Source organism: Lepidochelys kempii, chromosome 19 (assembly GCF_965140285.1).
Source record: "Lepidochelys kempii isolate rLepKem1 chromosome 19, rLepKem1.hap1, whole genome shotgun sequence".
Taxonomy (NCBI): Eukaryota; Metazoa; Chordata; order Testudines; family Cheloniidae; genus Lepidochelys; species Lepidochelys kempii.
The window spans coordinates 10,823,187-10,837,826 of record NC_136398.1 but is presented as its reverse complement, the minus strand read 5'-3'; the positions used below and the strand labels follow the sequence as shown (position 1 = coordinate 10,837,826).

General features: G+C 44.4%; 1 protein-coding gene across 2 annotated transcripts in view; it reads left to right on the top strand.

Annotated features, from left to right (window-relative positions):
- Positions 1-312: 312 nt before the first annotated feature.
- Positions 313-14,640, top strand: part of WASF2 (WASP family member 2) — a 41,295-nt gene continuing 26,967 nt past the window's right edge. Inside the window, exons 1-2 of one of the 2 annotated variants that reach the window (XM_073317976.2) lie at positions 313-443; positions 1,053-1,099. The gene's annotated coding sequence lies outside the window, so the exon portion shown is untranslated. The remainder of the gene's footprint in view (positions 444-1,052; positions 1,100-14,640) is intronic. The other variant, XM_073317975.2, reaches the window with a different exon arrangement.

The window sequence follows — 14,640 nt, the reverse complement described above, 5'->3', positions numbered from 1 at the left end:
GCACAATCTTTTCCGACTGCTCTTAATCACCGTGAAATATCTTTAAAAGTATCGTATTAATTCAAAAGATTTGATTGACCTCCAGGAAATCTTGTTCAGTTTAATCCAATGGTGTGTGTCGTCCCCCCCCCAGCGCTCATATGGCACGTTCCACCTTGTTGACTCTCTTTGTGGGGCTTGCTTGGGTGGGGTCCTCGTGCTGCGCTGGGAGCGTACGCAAGTTGCGTAGCAAGTTTGACGGGCGCGGCCGGGAAGCCAATCAGCTGCCGAAGGGCCGAGGTGGGGAGCCAATTGGGCCGCGGACCGGCGGCCGGGGAGGCGGGGCGAGTTTCAGTCCGGGCAGGGAGGGGGAGTTGTGGAATGGCGGACGGGCGGTAGGGGCTGCCCGCCCCGGTGGTGGTGAGTGGAGGCAGCCGGCGGAGAAAGCGAGGCCGCCTAGCGGGGTGAGTGAGCGGGCGCGTCGGCAGCGGCGACCATCTCCCGCGCTGGCCCTTTTGCTCGAGGGCAGCAGCCAGGCCCCTGCCAGATACGGAGCCGCGCGGGTGGGGCGGGTCCTGCTTCCTGCCACATAGTGAGCCCCGGGTGCCGCTGCCGCGCCGGAGCCTCCCCAGGGCCTTTCCCCCGGCCTGGCCTGGGGTGCGGGCTCGGCCTGGCCTGGGGTGCGGGGGGCCTGGCTGCCTCCCCCCCACCCCGCCTTGGGGTGACACTTCCACAGAGTCTCCCCAATAGCGGCTGCCAAATTCATGGGCACCTGCCCTGGCCCTGTGGGGGGCGCCCCAGTGCTGGGGGTGTGTACGGGAGGGTGCCCAGCTACCAAGCTTTTAAGGGGCTTTGCTGTCTTCCCCTCTAACCGGAGGCGGGCAGAGAGCGGAAGACCCCCTGAAGCCCCTTAAGGTCCCTGCTGTGTAGATCTGACTTGCATGGGACGTGCTTAGATAATGGGGTGCTGGGTTTTATAGGGCACCTTAAAGTAGATAGAAGGCCTGGGAGCGGATTTGGGGTTTTGTTTTTATGGCTTGGGTGGAAGATTATTATTTTTTTTTTCTTTGCAGGCTTGTGCTATGCTTGGCTGCTGGGTTTTCAAAGAGCCCCCTTAAAGGTGCGCGCAAAACCCGTGAATGTGCCCGCTTGCTTGTGTGAAAACTTTGCCTGTTTGTGCAGCTGGCTGTTTTTGTTGGTGCAAGTTTTTTGTGAGTGGAATTGTGGAGCATTGGTATGAAACGGTTATCTGCCTGACTGCTGCCTTCGCACCCCAGAGGTGGCTGCATTTTGGTGGTGAAAGAATTGATTCTTCTCCCCTCTTTCCCTATCTCACATATATGTGTGGGTGTGTGAATGTGTACAAATATACTCCCAATTAGTGGTGTACTGTGTGATATACATGTACTGCTTGAAACAGATTGGGGTGTGACCCTGGGTTTGCTGCAATGCATGGTGGAAAATATCTTCTTCAATTCTGATTCCTCAGGGCCTCTACAAGAGGAGACTTAGGAGGATGCTGCTGAATATGGTGGGGTAGTTGGATCAACTGACCTAGCTGTAACATCCACACAGTTTAGTTCCTGGGGATATTCTTCAGGTTGTTCTGAATTAGTACATAGTTCTGCACTAAAGCTGCTGCTTCAGGATATGAACAGTCATTTACCTTTTGGAGCGCGTCAGTTACAACAATTCCTCATACTAGTCACAGTTTGGCCTAAAGGCCCTGTCTACAATAGGGAAATTTTTCTAAAAGTTTTCATGGGTGCCAACACTGATTCAATTCCCCTTTGTGTTAGCAACACTGGAAGTCCTAGCTCAGATGGGGCAATTGGCATTCTTAACATCATGTTGTATAACTCTTAAGAGCAGGTCTGATCAATGTGGTGTTAAAAATGTTGGCAGCCTGTTTTCTTTAGGTTTCAGAGTAACAGCTGTGTTAGTCTGTATTCGCAAAAAGAAAAGGAGTACTTGTGGCACCTTAGAGACTAACCAATTTATTAGAGCATAAGCTTTCGTGAGCTACAGCTCACTTCCTCAGATGCATATCGTGGAAACTGCAGCAGGCTTTATATATACACAGAGAATATGAAACAATACCTATTCCCACCCCACTGTCCTGCTGGTAATAGCTTATCTAAAGTGATCATCAGGTGGGCCATTTCCAGAGAAAAGGAGTACTTGTGGCACCAACAGTACTTTAGGGCATCCAACACTGCAAACATGAGTGGAGCAGAACTGGTACTGTCAATGATGGGAAGCTCTTAAAAACATTCCTGGTGTAGATGGGGCTATAGTTTTTAAAGCCCCTGGTGATCCTTTCATTTGTAAAGCACCCAGAAGAGTGGGCAATCCTGTGAGAAGGAAAAGTTGAAAGTGGAGAAAAATATGGGAGACCAGCAGACAATGAGGGTGGCCCATTGCAGTAGAACTGAGACAAGCTGTGTTGCTTTATGGGGAACAGAGTGCACCCCTACGCAAACTGATTGTCAAATGAGGAAGGAAAATAGCCATGACTTTCTTGCACCAGTTCTACATGGCTGCAGAGCTGGTTGCTATTAGAAGCCACTGGAATGAAAATGTCCATTGTTGTGACTTACTGTTCAGTAGAATTTCTGTATCCATTTCTTTTATTTTAACTCTTGTGTGGGTTTTTGTCTTATATTTTGGTTAAACTTTATATCAGGCCTCTTGTAAAAATGTATTGCTAAAATCTTTTACAGACTTACATAATATTTACAAATTTTAAAAATAGACAATAGTAGCATGACTTTGAAAATCCATTCACTGACTCATGAGTAAGTTCAAAGCTGTATCTGGCTGGTGAAGGTAGGCCAGACACAGCTGCAGAATTGATGTTTTTATATTTTTAACTTAAGAAAACCCTGGTTTGGGGAAGCTCCTCCCAAGCTTCACAAGAAGTCCACCCCATTCAAATCCTCCATGCAAATCATCACTTGTAATGCCGCTCCCCTAGGTGGGTTGTCAGCAGCAGTGATTGACCTCTGGATCTTAAAACATGAGCCCCTACTACTTGGGCTAAAAGACCGTCTAAGCCAAAGCTGTAGCAGGATCATCAGCCTCAGTATGTAGCCCAGCCAACGCTCTATGGGGACAGAGTGACACACTGAATGGATGAGAGTTCCAAGAAGATGACATTCAGTTCCTCCTTGGAAGGTTAACGTTTTCCACTTCCTGAGTTTGCAAACAGATGGTTCTAGTACTTCTGCTGCTAGCCAGACTCTTTCCAAGCAGTTGCAGAGTAAAATTAACAAGACCGTGGTTGGTTTCACTATTTTTCTTTAGAACCCTGTGAGTAGCAGTGAAACCGACAACTCAGCTGCTGTTTGGGAAAGCTGTGTTGTCCATTTACCAGTAGATTTCATTCTGGTTTTGCCTAGTAGATTTCTGGTGAACTTTTCAAGCCTTGATTTACAGAAGTGTATACAGTACAACCCATAATAATGGAAAGAGATGAGAGAATAAAAATTGAAGACAGTTGGAGTAAGGCAGGCTATAGGCCAGAGGTGGGCAAACCTTTTGGCCCGAGGGCCACATCTTGGTTTGGAAATTGTATGGAGGGCCATGAATGCTCACAAAATTGGGGGTTGGAGGGTGGGAGGGGGTTGAGGGCTCCAGCTGACGGTGCAGGCACTGGGGTGGGGCCAGAAATAAAGAGTTCAGAGCTGCGGGAGGGGGCTTTGGGCTGGGGCATGGGTGGGGGTATGGGGTGCAGGCTTCGGATGGCACTTACCTCAAGCAGCTCCCAGAAGCAGCAGCATGTCCCATCCCCCCCCCCCCCCGGCTCCTATGTGGGGGCACGGCCAGGCAGCTCTGCACACTGCCCTGTCCGCAGGCACCGCCCTTGCATCTCCCATTGGCCGCGGTTCCTGGCCAATGGGAGCTGCGGCGCTTGGGGCGGGGGCAGCATGTGGAGCCCCCTGGCTGCCCTTACATGTAGGAGCCGGAGGGGGGACATCCGCTGCTTCCGGGAGCTGTGCAGAGTCACAGCATGCACTGAGAGGGGCAAGCTCTGAACCCTGCTGGGAGCTCAAGGGCCAGATTAAAATGTCTGAAGGGTCAGATGTGGCCCCTGGGCCATAGTTTCCCACCTCTGCTATAGGCAGTAGAACTGATACAAAATGCGCTACTTTATCTGGAATGCTACATTTAAAAATAAAACAAGCTAGTGACTGGTGAGTTGTATTATGGGATAGCTACCCACAGTGCACTTCTGTCTACATTGATGCAAGCTCTGCTAGTGAGGACGCACTCCACCATCACAAGGAGTGTGGTGTGGAGGTGCACAACCAACTTAATTACTACGGAGGCTGTGTGTTGGCTTTACACTACAAACTTAAGTCAATTTAAGTTTGTACTGTAGACATGCCCTTAGTAAGGAAAGAGACATGGAACTGTTGAGAAATACAGAGCTGTCACTATTGGAGATTGTAGGAATGGTTAACTAATAACATTCTGTTAAGCAGAATTTTATACCAACTTTACTAGGAATTGTATTGCATACCAAATAGATGAACAAAAATAGATGAATTTTTAAGCTTACAGTTCAGAACACTTCTTGTGATCACTGATTCATTTGTTGACAAATATTTTAAAAAACCTTATGTATAAATACCAAACCATGTTTCTGGCATATTTTAAATGTGACTGATTCTTCAGGTCTTGGTTTAGATGGAATTCATTCATTCATTCAAAGCTTAGGTAAATGTGTGGTGTGGTGTAGGTGAGTAGGTTAAGTCTTCTGAAGTTTGCACTGTTTAAATCCAGTTGTGTTGGTTAGTCCAGCTCTGCTGACCCCTCACCCAAATCCCAGGGAGAAAAACAGGGGAAATCGATTGGGGTTAGTCCTGCTACAAAAGTTAGGTAAGGTTTTGATTGACAGCCTCTTGTACAGTAGGCAGATTTACAACATAAAAGGCTTGACTTTAATCATTCTAGTACCCTTTTCAGATAGGCCTTTTGGACTCAGTTTAGTATCTTATTCTTTCAAACTAAGGTTTCCGTTGTGTTTTTAATTAGACGTAACACCGATACTGAGGACTGGGCAAAATACAGTGGAACACTCAGTAAGAAACAGTCCTGCACAGACCAGAAAGTGAATGGACTAGAAAGATCTTAGACTTGTTTTCCTGTCTCTTGTTTGCATGGTTCAGGTTAAAGTTTTTACACTTTCTGGTGTCTCTGTATGTAAGAGATATTAGACTTCTGCAAAGTCTATTTTGCTAAAAGTGAAGGTTTTTTCTTGAGGGCTAACACTGGCCAAAGATATGCTTTGGCCAAAGACTCAGCATTTATTTTTTGTCTTGTGTAGTGCCTGTAAGAATGCTCTAGGTGTGCAAAACACACAGTAGAAAAACTAGAAGTAAAATCTGTAGCTTGTCCCGCAAGTAGCAAGTCTGACTTGGGGGGCGGGGGGGAATGGAGGCGGGAGAATAACATGACACACCAAAGGCCTGATATTGTTGTCCTTTGCACATAACATCTATAAGTCTTTGGCCCCTTCATTGCCTTAAATCTTTAGTTATATGGACAAAATGCAACTGTTCTCCAGTATAGTAGGTGCTTAGGGAATCGTGCTTACTACTGTACTTTGAGCAATAGCCTTGTTTTTAAGAGTGCTTGGTACTGTGAGCAATACCATGCCTAATAATAAATATTTGCAGGATCAGTGCCTTAGACACCACACATGCACATTATAAGTGCCTAGATAGGTGAAAACTGAATAGTAAAAGTTCTGTGTAGGAACTGTTGATGGTTCATAATCAAATGAGTGCTCAGAACAGAACTACCCTGGTGAAGTTCACTTCCTCTCACTGCAACTCTGCGTGATAAAGAAAAGAAATTGCATACTGTATTTTATCTTTTTTTGGGGAGTGGCTATATCGAGTCTCCTACGTATCATAGCATATAGGGGAGGCTCATAAGGGCTTTGTCTAGATGTTTACAGGGTGGTGGCCTCACCCAGACTTAGATAAGATTTTTATTTCTTTGGGAGCTTTCTAGTTTTTTCACTGCTGGAGGTGGGGGGTGGGGGTGGAAGAAGAGGAGTGGAGAGTGAAAGAGCACACTCTTCCCTTTTTCCTCCTCCCAGAAAAGCTGAAATATGAGCTTGGGTTGTGTTTTGTTCAGGCGCACAGTCCATAGGCTGCACATAGTGTTTATCACACGCAAATGCAAAACTCACATTTGTAGTAATAAAGCTAAAAAACAGTCCCAAGGTCCCCCCTCTAATTCTTGAAATTGTAGTGAAGCTTTCTGGTATAATAGTACCATTGGTTGAGGCATGGGAGAACAGACTTTCCCCGTGCATGTCCTAACTGAGGAATTTGCTGGGGGCAGGGTGGGGGGGTTCTAAAAGAGACTCTGGAGTTGCTAATTTTAGGGCAGGTAGCAGAAACTGGTGTTTGCAGGTATGCAAGATGAACCTAATAACAACACCTAGGTCTTTGTATATAGTGCTTCTCATCAAAGTGCTTTACAAAGGAGATCATTATCATCATTGTCTTTTTTACAAATGGAGAAACTGAGGCACAGGGCCGTGGAGCGACTTTCCCAGGTTCACCCAGCATGTCAGTGCAAAATCCAGGAATAGACTTCAGGTCTCCTGAGCCCAGTCCAGTATTCTCTGCACTAGGCCACACTTCCCGCACATAGACTCCCCCTAGTCTGGAAGGTACTTCTAACTTGGCTTTGACATCTCCAGGTGACCTGGACCTTCCCTTCCTGATCGATAGCATCTCACCCATTTTCAGAGGAGGCCTGCTGCATGCCCATACAGGAAGAGGATGCTTTAGGGTTGGATGCAGTGAGTCCTGGAGGACAGAGAGAGCAGACAACAGACATTGACTCTCAGAATTTTTTGCTCTTCTTGACAATTTTTCTTGTGCTAGTTGGTCTGTTATCCCTGCTTTCTGATTGGCTGTGCCTGAGCATCTTCAATGGCATCACAGATCCAAGTGATTAGTTAATTCTCGACTCGGGTGGCCTGGGTGGTTCTGTGCTACACCCTCCATCTCCGCCTGTATTGCTGCTTCTGCAAATAAAGTGGGGTGTCACCGATGCCATTCCTCTCCGGAATTCTGTGCAGTCCTTCCTGCTGTTCTGTGCAGTCTTATTTTTAACCCAAAATCCTTGAACCTGTGTTCAGGATTAGTAGTGACTTACATAGCATTGTAAAGCTCTTGGAGATAAACAGATATAAGGTGCTTATAAATGATTGTTTCATTATTGAAGGCCTCCATTGTTCTGCCCCTTCTGTGTGTGAGATCTGCCCTGAGGCCACCTACAAGACTGTTGTTCTGAGATCATGTGTGACCTGTTATTTTGAAGGTTATCCACCATTGCTCTTTGAGATAGCACACAATAGAGAATGGGATGGAACATGTTTAAGGTGTTTCTTGCTAAAATGAATCAGTTCTTAAAGTTGCTGTAAGAATATAAATGAGCTCTAGTTTATCTGTTTTACATTGGAAAACATTTACCTATAGTTGCTCTTTTCCTTGTATTTTGTGCTGTTTGATAGGTACTTTTCTTAAAAAGGGCTGATTTAGTGTGGGAAAACCTGTTATTTCCCTGCTGGATTGCAGTGTATCTGTTTGAACAATTTCTTCATGAAATGAAGACCTTGATTTGTACAGGAGAAAAGGGGCTTGTGGTGGAAATGTCCTTATTTCAGGACAGATGGTTAGGGCATAGGCCTGGAACAACATTCTGTGTGCAGCTCAGCCACTAACATTCCATATGATTTAGACAAGTCACTTAACTGTTCTGTGCCCCAGTTTCCCCTTCTGTAGAGCTGGATTATTGGTTCTTACCTTCCTTTTGTAAAGAAAGATGAGAGAGATTGTTATGGGAACGATGAGCTGTGCCTTTTTGTGATGGCTAGAAAAGGCTTCATTGGTGAAGGTGACTTAGGTGAGCATGCTCTGACAGAAGTTAGACAGAAGACATGTGCTGGAGGGAGAACAGTATGCCCTACCCCCTTCCTATCCTACTAAGATACTGTGTAGTGGAAAAACACAATAGTATTCTGGTCCTGGCTCCTCCATGACTGGTCTGTTTAGAATTTCTAATAGGGATAATGGTTTGGTTTGTGACAGCCAGTGAGTTGATGTCACTTTTTTTCACAGCAGGTTTGCATTAATTGTTCATATGCTGTGTAGCTTTGCTAAGCATTTGTTGGCTTATTATATTACCAGAACAGGACAGAGTATGTTTCATTTCTCATGTTTCCTCTTTCAGTGCCTTCCTTTTTTCTTCTTTTTTAGAGTCTTGCTTCAAGTCTCTGTGTAGCTAAGTTCTTTTCTTCTGCTTGGAGGAATGAGTGATGCTTTGCTTTCAACCAGCTCTTCGTTGGGAGGCTCTAAGTGGCATTCAGAGGAGGCCATCAGACACAAATGTCTGATGGAATGGTATAGCTGCAGTTCATGCATGGAGTGCAAAAAATAGGACTTAATTGGTAGGGAGGGGAAATGGCAACCCAGGTTGAATGAATGGGTGAAAGTTTTATGACTGCCCCAAGACTAGCAAATAGTGTTGTGAGTTGCTGGCACTGCCAGAGCAGAAGTGAGAGTCCCTTTTGCATACACTCTGCTTTTGTGCACAGTAAGTGAAAATCCATTCTTATGCCTTTGGTCTTACAGCTGCAAATAGAAGAGAGAAATACATCCCCGCCCCCCAAATCCTGTCCTTTCAATACCAGCAGCGTCTGGTCTGAGCCTCTGCTGGAGGAAGACACTGTAACTATAAATACAGCTTTATCTTCTGTCTTGGACATCATAAAATAACTGACCACTTCCCCTTTAGAGGCTAAATTATACAACACATAATCAACCAATTTGTACAAAGTTGTATTTTGGTCTCTATTGAGAATTCAGACTTGAGTCAAGGATGTCGCTTCTAGGATCTGGCTTTACACGAGAGGTTTTCATAAAGCAGCAGTGTCTGAATTGACAGTTTCAGCACATGCAAAAATTAAATTACAGTTAAAACAAAACAAAAAAATTGCCCCATTGCCAGCAGATGATTCCACAGTCATCTGCCACTGAATCCTAATCAACACTTGCCTATCTTCCCAAACCAAGAAAGCCTGGTTAAAACAATTGGGGTCTTGCTAGCATGCTCTAAAGTCCATTAAATCTGCTCTCTGGAAGACCAAGGGAGACAGTGAATTTCAGAATCAAGGTCTCCATTGAGAATACCCTGTGAGCAGTTTAACCAAGGGACTGCTCTCTCTCCTACCTCTTGCCTTCACTACAGAAAAAGGTCTGCTCTTAACTCAAGGGAAGCCAAGGCAGTTTGTAATTGGTGAGGTTGAGTTAGAGACTACTCAACCGGACTTGCAAGATCATGTGAAAACTACAAACTGCTTTGTCTTGGATTTTGACTTGAGTGAACTTTTTTATGTAGGCCTCAGTCTGGCTGCTGCTGAATCATACAAGATCTGAAGGCACTGTTGTCCGGTGGAGAAGGGGTTAAATCCTGGTTCCTTCTAGCATTCTCTTCTGGCTGCTAAAGAGATTAGGCTCTTTACAAAAAGAGTAAAGGAACCTTTACCCTGGTATCCTGCGTAGCATCCCATCACTGGTTTTCACAAAAAACAATTCTGATGTCCAGGCTTGAGAGTGAGATTACGGAGCACATAATGGTTGCTGCACTGTCACTAGGCTTGGGAAGATTAGATTTTTACTGGTGAATGTCAGTAAATATCAGTTTCACCATACACCACACGCAAACCCATGAAGAAATGTTTCCATGGATGATCATTAAAATTTACAGATAGGCAAAGTAAGAAAAATGCTGCTTGACAACTTATTAGAGGCTAATTTAAGGATATTTACTTGATATGTGATGTAAACAATTTGTTACAGTTGTAAAACTTTTAAATTCCAGTGTCCACTGTCCTTAAATAACTCTGACCCCCAGTTTCCTGCAACTGTAAAAATGTAAATGGATACATTTAAAAATGCTTAAAAATAAACATAGGTATTTGTCAAAATTACAAAAAAAATAAAAATTGAATTCTACCAAACGTATTACTAATTTATTGCTTTCTAAATCTCTTTGGGTTTCTGAATAGAAAAGTCTCCTTATAATTGTGATCTAACCTAAATGTGCCCAGTGTATTTGAGAGGCAAGGTGGGGGAGGTAATATCTTTTATTGGACCAACTTCCGTTGGTGAGAGAGACAAGCTTTTGATCTTAAGGAGCTCTTGTACAGTGCATTTCATTATTTTAAACTAGCTGTCACGGTGGGGTGAGTATGAGGTGACTAACTCCACTTCTCCCTCATTCTGAAGATACTGTTCTAATATCAGTGAGGTTGATAACTACTTAGCCCTCCTGTAGATGAAGAAAGAACAAAACAAAGCTTGACCAGGTATTAAGGATTGAGCATCCGAAAAGTGCGAACACCAAGGTTGGGGAAGAATGGCCTGGCATGGTGCAATGGGTAGGAGTAGGAATGAGAATAAACAAAGGACAGAGTGGGCTGGGTGCTGGTACAAAACCTAAGCTAGAACTCCCTTCTGGGGGGAGATTTTCACTTGGAGAATAGTCTCCCAAGGGAGGTGATGGAACCCCTCATAGAATATCAGGGTTGGAAGGGACCTCAGAAGGTCATCTAGTCCAACCCCCTGCTCAAAGCAGGACCGATCCCCGACTAAATCATCCCAGCCAGGGCTTTGTCAAGCCTGACCTTAAAAATATCCCTGTTATTTACTGGCCTGGTTCAAGTTGTAAACTCACCCAGTTGGAGTCCCCTACCCTGTGTGTACTGTTAGCCTGTAGAAAGATTCAGTGGGACGACTTGCAGTAGTAAACATAAGCACGTGCATGTTTGCAGGATCAGGGCCCTACTGCAGAGTAGCAAAATGCTGGGTTTTTGAATGGCCCCCTTTACAGTTCTTTTCCATCTCTGACTTTTGACTTCTCTGAGGCAGTAAAACATGTTTTATTGCCTCAAACGCCATATCCTGTTACTTTTGTAATTGCAAGGGATCTACATCTTATTTTGACTCTATGTAGAAATCATTATCTCTTTCCTCTAAAATTGCTCATGACTGAAATCCCCACAGATATTCATAAAATAACATTTAAGACATCAACTCCCTCAAATTTTCTAATGTCAAAGGTTAACTTAAAATAATAATGCTGGAAAGATTAAAATATTAAATCATTTCAGGCAAGAATACCCGTACATATTGTAATTACTTTCTTTTCTTACAATTAAAGTAATTAGATTATATTTAATGAGCTATTTACATTTAATAATTAAGAAAAGACTTATCTTTCTAGTATTCCCCAAGTGTGGCGGAAGGGTAGAGGCACTCTGCTGTGATATAGTTATCTAGGCATGAGTTGAAACTGAAAGAGCAGCTGAGCTGTTCAGAAAAGAGTTAGAGCTGCTTCTTTGTTTCACTAATAAAATATAGTTTAGGAACTCTGCTAGAAAGAGTAATGTATGTTTAAGGACGGGTGGGAAGGTTTATTGGGCTCAGTTGCAAATGAGGTGTAACAGTTTGCAGAAAAAGAGGCTCAAAACGTGCTTCGACTTAAGTCATTTCAAAAACTGCTTACACCAGTTACAATGTTCTGCTGTGTGATGAAAATATACCAATGTGAGATTTGAGGCTTCGTAAGGGCCCAGTGAATGTTTTATTATGGTAACAAACACACGCCCCCTCTGGTGGCTAGCGGAGGGTAGCATGCAGGAGTGAAAGAAAACCTGCTATTCCTATTAGCACTGACTCAATTTTGGAATGAGATAGTGAGTGGTGCCTGCCTCAGCAGACGCGCACCATTTGCAGAAATTGGCTTGTCGCTTTGCGGAGGCATTCGTGTAGCAATGCTGTGAGACTTGGATGCATTTTTTGGTGATATATGACACAGCTAGGAATGCAGCAGTTATTCAGAAAGCCAGTTGAAAATGTGTTGACTGGAAAACATGTATTTTAGGTCAATTTAGTGATGTTAGAAAGTGTTAGATTAAGAGCCCCGGAGACATCTTACATTTTATCCGTAACTCTGGTTCTTCATGGAAAATGACAGTGCAAGCTTCCTCCACGCTGCCCTCATGCCCAAGTAATGCATCTCACTCCCGATCTGGAGAGACCTGCTCTTGGGCTCAAAGAGTAATTGTCTCCCTGGCCCAGACCAGTCATTGGTCTGTCTCCTGAGATTGCCAAGGATGCTGAATGAAGTGGTGATTGTGCTGTGGACTCTCATCTACTGGGAAAGGGTTGAGACATACTCATTTAATAGCTTTCAGATGCTAATGATATAAGATCCAGATCTGGGCCAAATGGGAATCAATGACCTAAAGATGGAAGATTGTATCTTGTTACCAGTCCCCTGATCCATCCTTTTCCCATGTGTAATTGTAATATCTGAGAATCCAAGATGATACTTCTGGATTATCTGAATAATCTAAACTTTACCTGCATATCTGAAGCTAGCAGCTCTATGCAGCAGAGTCATAGAATCATAGAATATCAGGGTTGGAAGGGACCCCAGAAGGTCATCTAGTCCAACCCCCTGCTCAAAGCAGGACCAATTCCCAGTTAAATCATCCCAGCCAGGGCTTTGTCAAGCCTGACCTTAAAAACCTCTAAGGAAGGAGATTCTACCACCTCCCTAGGTAACGCATTCCAGTGTTTCACCACCCTCTTAGTGAAAAAGTTTTTCCTAATATCCAATCTAAACCTCCCCCACTGCAACTTGAGACCATTACTCCTCGTTCTGTCATCTGCTACCATTGAGAACAGTCTAGAGCCATCCTCTTTGGAACCCCCTTTCAGGTAGTTGAAAGCAGCTATCAAATCCCCCCTCATTCTTCTCTTCTGCAGGCTAAACAATCGCAGCTCCCTCAGCCTCTCCTCATAACTCATGTGTTCCAGTCCCCTAATCATTTTTGTTGCCCTTCGCTGGACTCTCTCCAATTTATCCACATCCTTCTTGAAGTGTGGGGCCCAAAACTGGACACAGTACTCTAGATGAGGCCTCACCAATGTTGAATAGAGGGGAACGATCACGTCCCTCGATCTGCTCGCTATGCCCCTACTTATACATCCCAAAATGCCATTGGCCTTCTTGGCAACAAGGGCACACTGCTGACTCATATCCAGCTTCTCGTCCACTGTCACCCCTAGGTCCTTTTCCGCAGAACTGCTGCCTAGCCATTCGGTCCCTAGTCTGTAGCTGTGCATTGGGTTCTTCCGTCCTAAGTGCAGGACCCTGCACTTATCCTTGTTGAACCTCATCAGATTCCTTTTGGCCCAATCTTCCAATTGGTCTAGGTCCTTCTGTATCCTATCCCTCCCCTCCAGCGTATCTACCACTCCTCCCAGTTTAGTATCATCCGCAAATTTGCTGAGAGTGCAATCCACACCATCCTCCAGATCATTTATGAAGATATTGAATAAAACCGGCCCCAGGACCGACCCTTGGGGCACTCCACTTGATACCGGCTGCCAACTAGACATGGAGCCATTGATCACTACCCGTTGAGCCCGACAATCTAGCCAGCTTTCTACCCACCTTATAGTGCATTCATCCAGCCCATACTTCCTTAACTTGCTGACAAGAATACTATGGGAGACCGTGTCAAAAGCTTTGCTAAAGTCAAGAAACAATACATCCACTGCTTTCCCTTCATCCACAGAACCAGTAATCTCATCGTAAAAGGCGATTAGATTAGTCAGGCATGACCTTCCCTTGGTGAATCCATGCTGGCTGTTCCTGATCACTTTCCTCTCATGCAAGTGCTTCAGGATTGATTCTTTGAGGACCTGCTCCATGATTTTTCCAGGGACTGAGGTGAGGCTGACTGGCCTGTAGTTCCCAGGAGTCACTAGTAACCGTGGGTCCTTGCCAAAATTAGTCAACCTTTTTAAAAAAAGTCGAGTTCAAATGAATGTTTCACTACTTCTAATCCACCTATTTCCCCTGCAGCTGCAACAGCAAAGAGCTGCCAGTACTTAAGTAGCTGATCTCTTTTTTTGGTGTACCCCTACATGCCAAGAGCTGAAACTTTCTGCTGTTGAGCTTTATTTTCTGCAGATAATTGGTGTCAGTAGTTCTGAATTCTGAGACTTAAACATTTCTGACAATTGTTTTGATTGTTTTATACTGACTTTCTTTTGTCACTACTATTCTAAAATTTTATTTAAATGTCTGAGTTCTGTGTGTATGCTTAGTCAAGGACCAATAAAGTCTCATACAGATGACCATTTTTGTTTAAAACTTGTTTTTCAGTTGAATGAGTGAAAGCAGAGTTCTTCTCTTAAAAAGTGGCTGTGTAGAAAGGCCAGCTTTTTATTCAACAGATTTTCCTGTTTGTATTGGGTCATATCGGCTTGCTTTAGTGACGCACAGTTCAATTCCTATTAACCATGTAGTGCCAACCCAGCTATGGGAGAGTGAGCTGGATTCTTTTCTGGCTTGCTCATCGTCATCAGAACTGATAACTAAGTCCCAAATGAAGACCCAAATTCTGACTTACACCTGTGCAATCCCCTTGAAAGCAATGAGTGGTGGTGTGGTGATGCATGCCAGAAAAAAGAACAGCTTGGCTTTCAGATTCCATGGTGGGTTTGCAGGGCTGGCAGCTCCGTCAGCTCTGCCTCTCTTTTATAGTGCCAC